General features: G+C 39.5%; 1 non-coding gene across 1 annotated transcript; it reads right to left on the bottom strand.

Moving 5' to 3' along the window:
- Positions 1–593: 593 nt before the first annotated feature.
- LOC149222631 (U2 spliceosomal RNA) lies at positions 594–790 on the bottom strand. Its single transcript, XR_016249834.1, has one exon. It is a non-coding gene; the product is annotated as a U2 spliceosomal RNA (small nuclear RNA).
- Between the last annotated feature and the right edge of the window lie 13,707 nt (positions 791–14,497).

The following is a 14,497-nucleotide window of genomic DNA, read 5'->3' as shown; positions in this document are numbered from 1 at the left end:
GCTTAGGGAGTTGATAAAACTTATCAGTGGTATATATCCACCTTCAAAGCTTTTTACTGCGTTCTTCAAAGAACAACAGTTCAAGAATTGAGTCTGTAGATCGATCATATTGGATTTAGGACGACTGAGCACTATGGAATTGAGATAGCTGGACCATGCGATTGAGCACAATATGGAATTGAAATTGAAATTGAGATAGATAGCTGGACCATACGCTTGGAGCACTATGGAATTGAGATAGATAGGTGGACCATCAAAGGCTCTACAGACAGACTGTTGCTGGGTTGACATCAGAACGTGATGGTGAAGTTCGAAAAGCTGCAAACGGGGAAGAACTGGAAAAATACCCAAAATGAGCGACAGTTAAAAACCATAATAATACCTGCTGGACTTGGGCGCGGTAAACGGTAAACAACACGATATCTGATCAAGTCAATGCGCGGCTAATCAACCAAATAGAATAGAATATAGAAGACAAAATTTCATTTCATTCACGGTAAATACAAGTAAGTTGTTCGATCCTAACAAACAAACCATTACATTAACAACATTCAACAATTTATTATTATTTAAATAAATTTGGTCTTGTCTTGGTGGGGTGCGCCAGGCTGGTGCTGTAGTGCAACGCACAAGCGACGCCCGAGAGCCCCAATAGCAAGCTATTGTAAGTGGGCCCTCCCCCTAGAAAAATACATTTAATATCATGTGGTTCTATGAACCACGTATCAGATATTAAACTGATAAGAACAGATACTACACTTGATCTTAGCCAAAAGGCCGAGAAAGGTATGCTTTTCCTCTCCTCTTTCGCTTCATTTTCCATTACTCCCCTTCTCCTCTATCCCATTCATCCATGCATGTGGGATAACTCATTTCTATTTCTTCTGATATCCCTTACTACCATTTAAATAGACATGCTCTTTAATATCAAACTTATATTTTCAATATTCTCATCATTTTCACCTCCCTAGATCTATTTTACTTTTCCAGTTGAGGGATCAAATCTCTTTTCACCTTAAAAGAGGTTTCTCAGATTTCATGCCAATCTCTTTTCACCCTAAAAGAGGTTTGCGAGATTTGATGCCTTACCGCGAATTCAGATGGATGTTATAATTAAAATTATCTTGAAAGTACAAATATGAACTTTATTGCTTTTTATATATAAATAAAAGTAACTAAATATCATAATATTATCTACAATTAAAAATATGGAACTTCATATATATATATATATCAAAATAATTAATTATATGGGAAACAATCACTAAAGATTTTTATTTTTATTTTTTCCCTTTCCATGTTATCTTAAACTTGTGGTGGATGTTATCGTAACATAATAATAATTTATATATTAATATAAAGGAAAAAATTACACTATTTAAAAATCCTTCAATGTGATGTTTAATGCCATTGGACATAATCAATGGAGATCATTGCTCACCCATTCCTTGAAGTCAAATTCACCGGGATGTGTCTTAACTTAGTCAAATTTAATCAACAACCTATTGTTATGTCGGCCTTTCCATATTTAATCACCCACTGCGTTAACGTATTGATCATGTTGTAATTGTTGATTATGATACAATATAGCGTGTTTAGTTGTCTTTGAGAAATCATAATGAGTTTACTACCAAGTTAACATAAAACAAATTTATTAATGGTTTTCAAAGATTAATCCACTGAGACATTTATATTAACTACTTCTGGAGAGTATATCATGATTTGATTTTGGCTATTCACGAAAGGTATATCAAGGTCTAATTTTGCTCCGATGAATATATATATATATATATATATATATATATTTAATTCACCGTTACAAACTAAACTAATACTCACATAAACTAAATTAGCAGAAGAATTAAAGCTATACACTTATTAAGTCAGTTCTTGGGTTATAACACTTAATCTATTCGGTGCTTCACTCACACAAAATACTCGTCAAAGTTTAAGCTCTCTCGCACAGAAGCCTAGTCAAAGTTTAAGTTCGTGTGCAATGTACAACACTTTCAAAACTCTGCTCGTGAGTAATTTTCACATCTGCGTTGTTTCAAAAATGTGTTGCTAACCATTTTTACGAAACCCTAAGGAAGCAAGCTTTCGGTTCAAAGAGCCCTACAAAATCCCATTGTGATTGGTTTACCTGAGAGAGATAGAGAGAGAGGCATGAATTGCAGGTTAAGAAGCTGCTCGATGCCCCATACAGGGGCAGAAATGCGATCCTGTGAAATAACGTTCGACGCCCATGGGCAACCGCATCTCTATTGTGGATCTCAAGAAGTCGGAGACTGCGACACTCCCCTACGAGAACACCAAGAATGCGATGTAGATCGTTGTCCCCCAATAGGACCCTCCTGCTCTCCATTGACGATGAGGGTCAATGTTTGCTCATCAACCTCCACCGTCGCGTCCTCCGGTGGCTGGATTTCCTTCAAGAACGGCGTCTGGCCTATCAAATTTAGCCGCGACTGGAGGAGGGTTGACCGGGAGGAGAGCTCGGGGAGGATTCGATCTATATCTTCCTCCACTATCGACGTTCTATTCCATTCATATTAATATGTTAAATTAGCGAGAAGTTCTGGCATCGAGGTAAAATAGAGTTTGGCCCTAAAGCAAATCACAATGACCTACCACCTGTAATCAACAACTTGACCGCTCATATTCCTTTCACATATGGCAAAGTGTCAGGACCCCGAGCTGGCACCAAGGCCAACGGGCGCCCCTGATGGGTCGTGCTCACTTGATGGTGAAAAACCGACTTGGAGGTACGATGAGAGTGCCCAAGTGTGACGAGCGCTCCCACATGGAGGAGAGGCGCCCAGGTCGACACAAGGGGCAGCGTGCACGAGTTGAGGGGCGCAAGCCCTAGGCGCGCACACACGAAGGCGGGGCACCGAGAGAGATGTAGCGGCCACGCCAACCCACACGACGTGGTATATCGAAGGGCACATGAAGAAGAGTGCCCGCCCACAGCGGAGAGCGTGCAAGGGAGAACGCGCACATCACAACGTAGCGACAACCTAATCGATGGACCCGTACCCACGAGCGCGCCCGCACACAAGGTGTGGCGCCCGGGCGCCGCGACGGTGCAAGGCGCAGCGGAAGTGCGACCGAGACATAGCGAGCAGGTGCGTGACGGGCGAGCGAGCAGGCAGCGCAATGGGGAGTGTGCGACACAGAAGTGACCAGAGGTGGTAGCGTGGGCAGCACGGCAGGCGAAGCTCCTAGGGTGGCGTGCATCAGCACACCCACGAGCAGGTCGGCCCAGGGGCACGCCCGCACAAGACGAAGGGTCGACTCAAGAAGAGAAGGGGCGTCGGCCCACGTAAAATCAAACGACTAGAGCATCTATAAGATGAGGAGCTCGACACTTGGAGGAGGTAGCAAGCAAGTTCGCACAAGATAAGTAATATCACAAAAGCTAATCGCAGAAAGGACAAAGTCAGCGATATCGCAGAAATGTAAGGGGTCTGATATCGTAGAACCGCGGGGCTTACATCGCAGAATTTGAAAACGTAGATAAGGCACGTCGCAGAAGGAGGAGAGCTCGCCCAAGCGAGCTGGTTTCTGGGCAGGGCCGAGGGTTAGTTTTCTGGGTTGTTTTGGGACTCCAGTTTTGGGGTTTCTGTTGGGAAAGGTGCACACCCTGGTTGCGAAACTTCGCGCTTTTCACTAGTGAGTTGGGCTGGGCCAACCACTTCCACTCTTTGTACTTGGGCAGCGCATGAGTTTGGACACGGCTGGCCCCTTTCTATCTCCACTGTAAATATTATTTCAAGTTTAAGAGTAAAGGGGAGAAGTGTTTTGGGAGTTGCCCCCTCCTGTCGCAAATACTTGTGTTCATATTGTTCTTTACGATATCGCAGACTGTTAATGAGTGTTATTTCGCTGCTTGTACTGAAGTTAGAGTATCACATAATTGTATAATTGTTGAATGAAATAATTGAATATAATAACACTTGAATGAAAAATTGGCTAATTGTTGAAGCGAATGAGAAGTTAGGTGCAGTCTGGGTTAGAGTAGTTGTACAACTGCGACGAAATATCACCGGTGGCGCACGTCGCCCACAGTGATCATAAGGCATCACAGCGTGGGGCCGTGACAAAAAGGAATCCATCTCCAAATGACCTGGTGCATCCAAATCCTCGTGGACTCAAGGAAAACGCGCCAAAGGGGAAGATAAAATCGGTGGACTATGAGAGGTAAAAGACCCGTTCAATCTCTATCACTCACATGGAACTCTCAAAGAACAAAGTTTGAGCTCGAGACTAAGATTCTGACAATATGCTTTTACGGGTGAAATGTAAGTGCACACTCAGTGACATGGAAAATATCAGATTAACCTTCAAAAGACAACGCATTTTAAGGGGTACAACACATTGACAGCAAAAAACGATGGAGTAAACAATGAACATGGTCATTCAAAGTTCCTCCTAGTAGGATTTGTATCTAACACAGTCAATAAACATCTCCTTAATCGCACATGAACATCATCACCATCCAACTATTTGCTACAAGCATACGTGAAGAAGACAGAGGAAAAAAATGCTCCCATTTCCCCGAACAATTTAATAAAGAAGAGTTATCGATCACTGCAAAAGCGTTGGATTAGGTGTTTGGCTTGCTGTAAGAGCCTTTAAAAGGAACATCTCTTTTTATTATTGTAAAAACATTTGCAAAATAAATTATCTTGGTTGGACTTGAACCCGTGTCTCTCAGATGAGAGATGAGTATCCCAGTCAACTAAAATACAAAAAAGAAAACATTGAAATATAACTGGAAGTAATTCCAAAGACGATTTAGTTTTAGATTCAAAAAATTTGGGAATCTTTTAATTTGTTTGCATCGATAGTTTAATAAATTAGTCGCTTGAATTTGTTCAAGGCAATGCAAACCAAATATCGAGCTTGTGTTTTTCATTGAAAAACAAAAGGTGTATATTGGCAAATATCCAAACCCATCCTTTTATCTACCCTCAACTTTGTGGTGATGCATGATATCCATTCTACATATTGTATTATTCATGTGATCCGCATCGATAATTCCAGAGTATCTTCTATTTTCTCCACCCTCCCCTCATTGGGTGCTAGTCATGCTGATAGGGATTTCACTGGTAATTTGGGGGTCGACGACACTTATATCCGGGAAGGGTATTGCTCTCCTTCAGTGTATCCACCCACTTTGATGCTTCAATTTGGTTCCATTAGTGGACATCAGCCGCCTACTAATTCGATGGGGCGTGATATTGAACTTTTGAAATTAAACCCGACACTTGATTTGGAGCCTCTTGCCATCCACTCGAAAGTGTCGCCATCAGATGGGGTGACTGTGAGCCCCCACTCTCGACTAAATTTTACTATTATAAAGAAGCGACGGGTGAAGCATAAAGTAGATGGTATTTGGGGGTTGCTCCTACAGGTGTCTCTTTAAATTTTTGGAGGGGTCAAATCCTACCTTCCCATCTTCTCGTGTGAATTCACCCACTCAGGATCTTAGAGATCTCAAGCTCGTCAGTAAACTTTCGATATGAAAATCTTGTCACTGAATATTCGGGGTCTGGGAAGCTCCGTTAAACGACAATGCCTGGAATATTTTATTAAATTCCATCATCCTTTTATCATTCTTTTGCAGGAGACCATGATGCCTGGCCTTTACTCTTAAAAAATTGTCATGGGTGGAGGGTTTATGCTACAGATGCTTCGGGACAATCTGGGGGTTTGGATGTGTTATGGGATCCTTGGGTTGTTAACTTCTTGGCCTATAAATATTTTGCAGGCATTTTCCTATTCGGGTTTGCCAGGGATGTTAAGCTCCGGTTTCATATATTGAATATATTATGGGGCCGGAATTACTTCTTTTAGCTGAGGAGTTGAGAACAACTTGCATCATATCTTGTGAGCTAAACTCTACATTCATCATGTTGATTGCAAAGGTCCCAGGCCCGATTTCTTTCAAGGACTCTCGACCCATAGCCTTGTGCAACATTGTGTATAAAATTATCTCTAAGATCATTGCTAACCGATTGAAAGTTACCCTATAGAAACATATTGCATCGGAACAATTTAGGTTTCTTAAAAATCATCAAATCTAGGATGCCATGTCCATTGCCCATGAATGTTTACATTGTATCAAAATGAAGAAAAATGATGCTTTATTATTGAAACTGGACCTTCACAAGGCATATGATTGTGTTGATCGGGAGTTTCTGTGTTCGGTGCTTCATAAGATTGGCCTCTCTAGATTGGTGATTGAGTGGATTATGGCTTGTATAACTACTGCAAATTTTGGTGTCTTAACCAATGGGGTGCCTTCATGCTTTCTGAAGGCATCTCAGGGCTCACTCTCTCCACTGTTATTTTTACTTGTCATTGAAGGCATGGGCAGAATGATTTCGCCGGCACACTTCCGTGGGTCATTCTCGGGTATGGGGATTACGAGGAACATTTTTATTACCCATCTCATTTTTGTGGATGATGTCCTCATATTTGGGAATATTTCTGTTATGGAATGACACGTATTGCAAAAGATTATATGCACTTTTGGTGATGCCACAGGTCTATACATGAGAAAAGCTAAATCTCAGTTGATTTCTTCGTCTCAGGCGGAGGCCAATGTTTTGGAGACAACGAGATTATTTGATGCTGAGAAGGTTTCATTGTGCGAAGGGTTTAAGTATCTTAGTTTCTCCCTTCCACCTAATAATTATGGCATTAAAGATTGGGTTTGGCTAACCAGAAAATTTGAGCATAGGTTGTTATCATGGTCACACGAGTGGCTTACAATTGGCGGAAGGTTGATTATGGTGTAAGCGGTTTTGCAGAGTATTGCAGTATACTGGTTGCATCTATATCTGATGCCCAAATACATCATTGAGAGGATTAAATCCATTATGTCTAAGTTCATTTGGGCTTGTACTAAAGATGGTTACAAAATTCAACTTGTTTGACTGGAGGATATCATCTCAAGTAAGGAGGATGGGGGTTGGGGAATCACGGATATTGGAAAATCCAGTTGGGTTTTATCAATGAAGAGTTTGTGGCGTTCTTTAAAACCTGTTGGTATTTGGAAACGAATCATTAACGATAAGTATCTGAAAAACCAGTCTTTGGTAACTTGGATTAAGGATGGGGCTGGTGTCCCAGGTGCTATCTCATATATTTGGCGGCGCAAGATGAAAATTAAACATTGGCTCTTAGGGAACTTAAAATGGCATATTGGGTCTATTTTCGGGGTGGATACTGGTCTAGATCCCATCTATGGTTTTATCGGTGAGCATACATTACCTTTCCCACTCATTCAACATCTTCACAATCTCGGTATTTATTACATTAACCAATTGCAGGTCCCAACCAGCCCTTTTATATTGCATCCTATGTGGCCTGGTTTGTGGGACCTTGGCTTATTTGGTACACTGGCTACGGCTTGGGACATATATGTGTACAATCTTAATACAAATGAGATATTTTTAAGTGATCGTGAGGATATTTATTTGTGGGATGGAAATACATTACCGGGACAAGTATTAGTTGAGGAAGCATATTTGCACGTCACATCGACGTCTCCTTTTTCTATGTCTAAAAGATGGTTCAAAAAGGTACGGAGTTGGAACATTCCATTAAAGCTCAGATGATTTGGCTGGTTAGCTTGGCATAACAAGATATTCACTTGGGACAATCTTTTTCGGCGGGGGGGGGGGGGGGATTCTGTGGTCCTGTCAGATGTACCTTGCGCAAATCGGACCTGGAAGATGTGGCACATTTTTTTAAATGTCCGTTCGTGGTGCCTATCTGGTTTGATGTGACGCATAGTCAAACATTTTCACTGATTTGAACTCATCTACGTTGGAATTATCCTTGTAGGAATGGATGTCTGAATGTACAAGATATCGTTCCTTGCCTCTATTTATCATCTGGGGTATTTGGAGATGCCGAAATTCATGAGTTTTTTAAGTGCAGGTTCAGAATATCAATAGTATCTGTTATTTATCTTTTTTGCTTATTTCAGAGAATTTGGGCCTGTTCTTGACAAGGCCTCTTTGAGACATATATGACTCAGGAATATCAGTGGTTGTTGTCTGGGTGGGTTTTTTGGTGGAGCTGCCAAGAATAACAAATGTGGTTGTGGCACACACATCATTATTAGTCCTCGTATGGATTATCATTTTTGTTGGCATGGGGGTGAAGTTTTCGACACTCGTGCGTAGATTATTGCATTATGGGGATTGTTATACTCTGCTAAGTGGCTATCTAAAGAGACTTTGGAGGTATTTGGAGATTCTAAGGTGATTATTTAGTGGGTAGCAAAGCAATCTTCTTTCAATCCTCCTTTAATGACAAGCTGGTTACAAAGAATTTGGAGGTACTTTTTAAAGGGGGTGAACTTCTCTCATATACACAGGGAGCAAAATAGAATTGTGGATGCAAAATTTAAGGAGGGGCATCCCCAATTGCCCGAGGAGATCTTATACTCGGCCTTCATAGACAACACATTTCAAGGTTCGGGAAAGATCTATTTCACATAAGCTAATATTTTTCATGATGTGGATATGTTTGTTTTTCTTTAGAGTTGTTTTTTATGGCTTTCTATTGTTATGTTGTACGAGTGACAAAATTTGAGCAAATGTGTTTTTTCAAACATAGCTAGTTTAGATATGTGACTGGGATATATTTTTGCGGATTAGGATGTATGTTGGAAATGGTGGACTCTTGACACATGCTACATGTAAACAACCTCATCTTAATATAAAGTTGTTAGTTTTTTCTTTGTTGAATAAAAAAGTATACAAAGGTATCCTAATTGGTTGTGCCAGGTGCAATGATGGTTTAGAATATGACACGGCTAACATGAAGATCACACCAACAAACCAAAAGCAAATTTGAATATCATCGAGAACAAAACACACTATAGGAAGTTCGTAAGGTGTCATTATGATGTCACTTTATTTATGGATGAACTTCCCCAACAAAATGTTGAACTTTCATTCTCAAACGATTCCCAAGAATCCCTTGATTTGTTGAAGAAAAATTTAGTCGAGGCTCTTACTCTAAGAATTCATGATTGAAACAAGTCATTTAGTGCGCAAGTTGATGCCACAAATAGTGTTGTTTGTGCCATCCTGCCTCAAACCGAGGAGGGAAATATTGGCATCCACATCGTTATGTCAATAAAAAAATGAATAAGGCAGAAAGGAACTATTTGACGATACAGAGAGGTGGCCTTGGAACATCACTCTCTCTGCATGAGTTATAACATTACATCTCGTGGCACTCTTTTATTGTCCATGCGTATCAAGTTACACCGATTTACCTTGTGAACAAGTGAGTGCATCATGACCACCTTTGCATGTGGCTCTTGCTCTTCCAAGAATTCAACTTTCAAATTCTCGCACAGACGTTTAAGTTTTGCCGCAACCTAGACCACTTGCTAAGAATGAACTCGAGAGAAGAACCAACGATATAGATGATGGAATTCCATGTGCACATGTAGTCGAAGTCAAATATTTCGTAGAGGATCTAGTGTAGATTTCATTCTTTCGTGATAGCCAAGTAAGCTTAGACATGCAATAACATAAGACATGTGCGTCGTTTTGAATGTTGTTTGCTACAAATTGACTCATGGGAACTTGTACAATTGGGAGGGAATGATACCTTGAGGAGATGTGTCCCTGGTCATGAAAGTTGGGCATCAACGAATGAGCACACGGTGAGGTTTCGTGTGGACATTACCGGACCTGCATAACTTTCTCGTACAAGCTCCGATTGAGGCTATTCTTGCGCCATTGGAAAGGTATTGGCGTGTATATTATGGAATATGGGCACATAGTAAGGTCAAGACCACAAAAGGTGTTCATTTAAGGCATGAAAATGGCTCTAGAAGTTCTTGACTTGAAATTTTTCGAAATGGGACCACTCGTAAAAATGGTCCCGTGAGTTGATTCTTCCACTTCTCCCACTCTGAAAGCATCAAGATGGATGGAAATTAATATAATGATCCAAACCATATCACCCATGTAATAACGTGGTAGCCTAATCTGCACAGAGATTGCATGCCTTTTTTTTTCCTTGGTGACTTCTTAGGGAAACCTAAAGGATGCTTCCTCACATTTGTGGACGACTTCCTTAGTAACCTCGTTGCATAGACTAGTACACCTCGCCCAAGGGGATTCACACTGAGCACTTGCTAGCACAAACCTACCCGAATGCCCAAAAAAAATTGTGACAACTGGTCGAGCTAATCCCCTCGGTTACAAAGACTATAGAACTTGTGTAGGTACTTGACGTAATTCTCAAGGAGTGGGTAGATCTCTATAGAGATATGAGACCCCATTATAACCCCTTCTTCCATAGCCACCATTTGAGACGTGGGCAATCGAGTTTTTTTGGTCCATTTTTTAAGAGAGGACGATGATTGAAGCGACTGACGTAAAAGTAGAACTATGACATGAACAAAGCGGGTAGAAATGGAGCTACTTTTGGGACTATATCACAAAGACAACAAGTAGGTTTATTTATGAGATTATCATTATAAGGTTTTGATGCCCCTTGTTAATAATATGTTATCAAGGGACCCACTTTTAAGTCATACCACTAAGATATTAATGCAAGAATTCATCACTCAACATATAAAGAGCTCTCTTTGCCACCCTCGGGCCGAAGGAGTAGCAGCGTCTTCCAACAAGATTTTGATGAAGAGCCCGACCAAAATTTGAAACATTAGCAAGGATAAATAGGATGACAAAGGCTTGAGATTGTTAAGAGCGTGTAGGAAAACCCACAAGAACAAGCATGCCATATCCCATTTAAAATTACGCGAGGACAAAAAGCAGTGGCACTCGATGCCTCCGACGACAAAAAATACATGCGTGCTTAAACTTGACAGAAAGTAGAACTATGACATGAACAAAGCGGGTAGAAATGGAACTAGTTTGGGACTATATCACAGAGACAACAAGTAGGTTTATTTATGAGAATATCATTATAAGGTTTTGAGTCCCCTTGTTACGTCGTAAGGCGTTTCCCTCTGAAATCAACTCCCTTCTTATGCCACTTGTAGAATTTTGAGTCATTGATTTTCATGTTAGACGATAGAAATAGTTTCAGCCATCAGATTGATTGAAAACTGTTATTTATCGGTTACAATTTGTTACCCAATGGCCTCAGCCATCCTTTGAAAAACTTTCTAGCTTGGTTATGGAAAAAACCGCAAGCTTGGTTATGGCTTACACGGCAAGACGGAGTGAAATATCTTTATCAGACACAGGGCAAGGGATAAACAATAAAAAAGGCAGTAGCAGGCCAAAGGATTAAGACTCCTGAGAAGCATAGGTAGTAGAAATGCAGAAGTGAACTTACATTTCCCTCTGGGATTCAGATTCTTCCCTACAGAGGAAGAGCTTGTGGTCCATTGCTTGTGCAAGAAAGCGACCTCGCAGTCACGCCATATTCAAATAATAGCAAATGTGGACCTCTACAAATATGATCCATGGCAACTTCCAAGTAATTTGTCAAATAATAGCAGATGCTAACCTTTGCAAATATGATCCATGGAAGCTTCCAAGTAATTTTTCATTTTTCCTCTGTAAGCTTTGTAGCCCAATTTCTGGAATGTGTAAATAGAAATAATTCAGGGCTTATTGAAGAGCTTGTTCTGTTCTTTTATTGTTTACAAAGAAAGCCCTATTGGATAGAAGGAATTTGTACTTCTTCACTCCCCGGATAGAAAGTACCAAAATGGGTCAAGGCCTAATAGGGCGGCTGGTTCTGGATACTAGAAAGTTGTTGGTTCTTATAAGCACATCACTGCTAAAGGAGGAAAGAAAAGAGTAGGCGTGCCGCATCAAAAATTCTCTCGTCTTCTATTTTGGGAAGGCACCCAAAGACTCAAAGACCAATTTTCTCATGCACAAATACCGTCTTGTTGATCTTAATAGGCCTGCAAGCAAGAAATGCAAGGAAGAAAGGCAACTTAAGAGTAATTTATGCTGGTTAGACATGGTTCTTTTTTTGGAGACGTGTGTTCGGATTTTGTTCCATACTAATATTTTCTCTCTTCATTTCTTCCATGTCTCGTAATTCGTAATATGGCCACGGGCAATAAAGATATTGAGGTTGAATTACACTTATTTTTATGTTTACTTTAAAGAATATTTTAGAATCTTATAGATAGATATAGAATGGATTACACCACAAAATCAAGTGAAATATCTTTATGAGACACAGGACAGGGGATAAACATTAAAAAAGGCAGTAGCAGGTCAAAGAATAAAGACTCCTGAGAAGCATGGGCAGTAGAAATGCAGAAGCGAACTTAGATAATGCCTCGGTGATTTAGATTCTTCCCTATAGAGGAAGAGCTGGTAGTGCATTACTTATGCAAGAAAGCAACCTCGCAGTCACTCCCTCTTCAAGTAATAGCAGATGTGGACCTATACAAATATGATCCATGGACTCAAAGACCAATTTTCTCATGCATGAATACCGTCCTGCTGATCTTAATAGGCTACAAGCAAGAAAGGAAGCTTAAGAGTAATTTATTCTAGTTAGACATGGTTCTTTTCATGGAGACATGTGTTCGGATTTTGTTCCATACTAATATTTCCTCTCCTCTTTTCTTCCCTGTCTCGTAATATGGCCTTGGGCAATAAAGATATTGAGGTTGAATTAGGTTTATTTTTACTGTAAATTTCAAGAATATTTTAGAATCTTATAGATAGATATAGAATGGATTGCACCACAAAATCAAGTGAAATATATTTAACAGACACAGGACAGGGGATAAACATTAAAAACAAGTAGTAGCAGGTCAAAGAATCGAGACTCCTGAGAAGCATGGGTAGTAAAAATGCAGAAGCGAACTTAGATAATTGCTCCTGGATTCAGATTCTTCCCTATAGAGGGAGAGCTGGTAGTGCATTACTTGTGCATTACTTGTGCAAGAAAGCAACCTCTCAGTAGCTCCCTGTTCAAGTAATAGCAGATGTGGACCTCTACAAATATGATCCATGGCATCTTCGAGGTAATTTTTCATTTTTCTTCTTTAAGATTTGTAGCCCAATTCCTGGAATGTGTGCTTACTGAAGAGCTTGTTCTGTTCTTTCATTGTTTACAGAGAAAAGGCAGTGTAAGAGTAATTTATTCTGGTTAGACATGGTTCTTTTCTTGGAGACATGTGTTCGGATTTTGTTCCATACCAATATTTCCTCTCCTCGTTTCTTCCATGTCTCGTAATATGGCCATGGGAAATAAAATTATTGAGGTTGAATTACACTTATTTTTATTTTTACTGTAAATTTCAAGGATATTTTAGAATCTTATAAATAGATATAGAATGGATTGCACCACAAAATCAAGTAAAATATCTTTATCAGACACACAACAGGGGATAAACGTTAAAAAAGGCAGTAGTAGGTCGAAGAATCGAGACTCCTAAGAAGCATGGGCAGTGGAAATGCAAAAGCGAACTTATATAATGTTGTGTTTAACAAAATATTTATGTTTTCTTTTGGTTAATTCTTAACCTGTTTCATAGGAAAATGATACTTATGTATCAATCCACAAATTAGAGTAGTTATTATATAGCGTCAATTATAATACGCATGGAAATATAATTAAGGAAGCCATATAAATTATATTTTTCAAGCTACTAAATTAAATAAATTTGTTATAACTTATTTAAAATAACCATAGATAGTTAAATCTTGGTTGATTTTGCAAATTATTAATCTAGATTTGTGAATTATTAATAGTATCCACGGAAAAAACAATAACAACAAAAATAAAAGTAAAAATATTTATAATTAGGTAATATATATATATATATATATATATATATATATATATATATATATGAGATTTAAAAAAATAAATTAGAACGAACAATATAATAAATTAACACAATCACATTAATAAATGTGGTTGATATACTAATCATTATTATTGTTAATTATAATTTTTATGTTGTTGTTGTTGTTGTTGTTTTTTTTTTAATAATAATAATAATTTATTACCATTAATAATAATTATTCAAATTATAAATTGAAATTGGTCTCCCTTGATTAAAGAGGGGGTCAAGAGCTATTTTGTGGGCAAAGGATTCTTCGTATTCGTCTTCGAAAACCCGGACGATAGAAGTCTAATCTTCAGAAATGGTCCTTATTTTATGGGATCGCAAGGCCTGTATCTAAACAAATGGTCCCCTGATTTTGATCCCTCCCAGGACGTTCCCTCCGCTGTCCCGGTTTGGGTGCGACTTCCCCATTTGCCCCTCCACTGCTGGAACCAAAAAACCTTCCAAATCATTGGTAACGCTCTTGGAAAGTACATAGACCAAGCTGCAAGAAAAGACCAGTACTCATGTTCCCGAATCTGTGTAGAAGTCGATCTAGAAGAGGGTTTGCCTGAAGCAATTAAGCTCACTATGGCTGGGTGGACACACGTCCAGGAACTGGATTACGAACAACTCCCTTTCAAATGCAGACACTGCCATGGTCACGGTCAT

This window comes from Pinus tabuliformis, chromosome Q (genome assembly GCF_031772625.1).
Source record: "Pinus tabuliformis cultivar Carrire ecotype Pingquan chromosome Q, CPIR1, whole genome shotgun sequence".
Classification (NCBI taxonomy): Eukaryota; Viridiplantae; Streptophyta; class Pinopsida; order Pinales; family Pinaceae; genus Pinus; species Pinus tabuliformis.
This window is presented reverse-complemented; position numbering and strand designations above follow the sequence as displayed.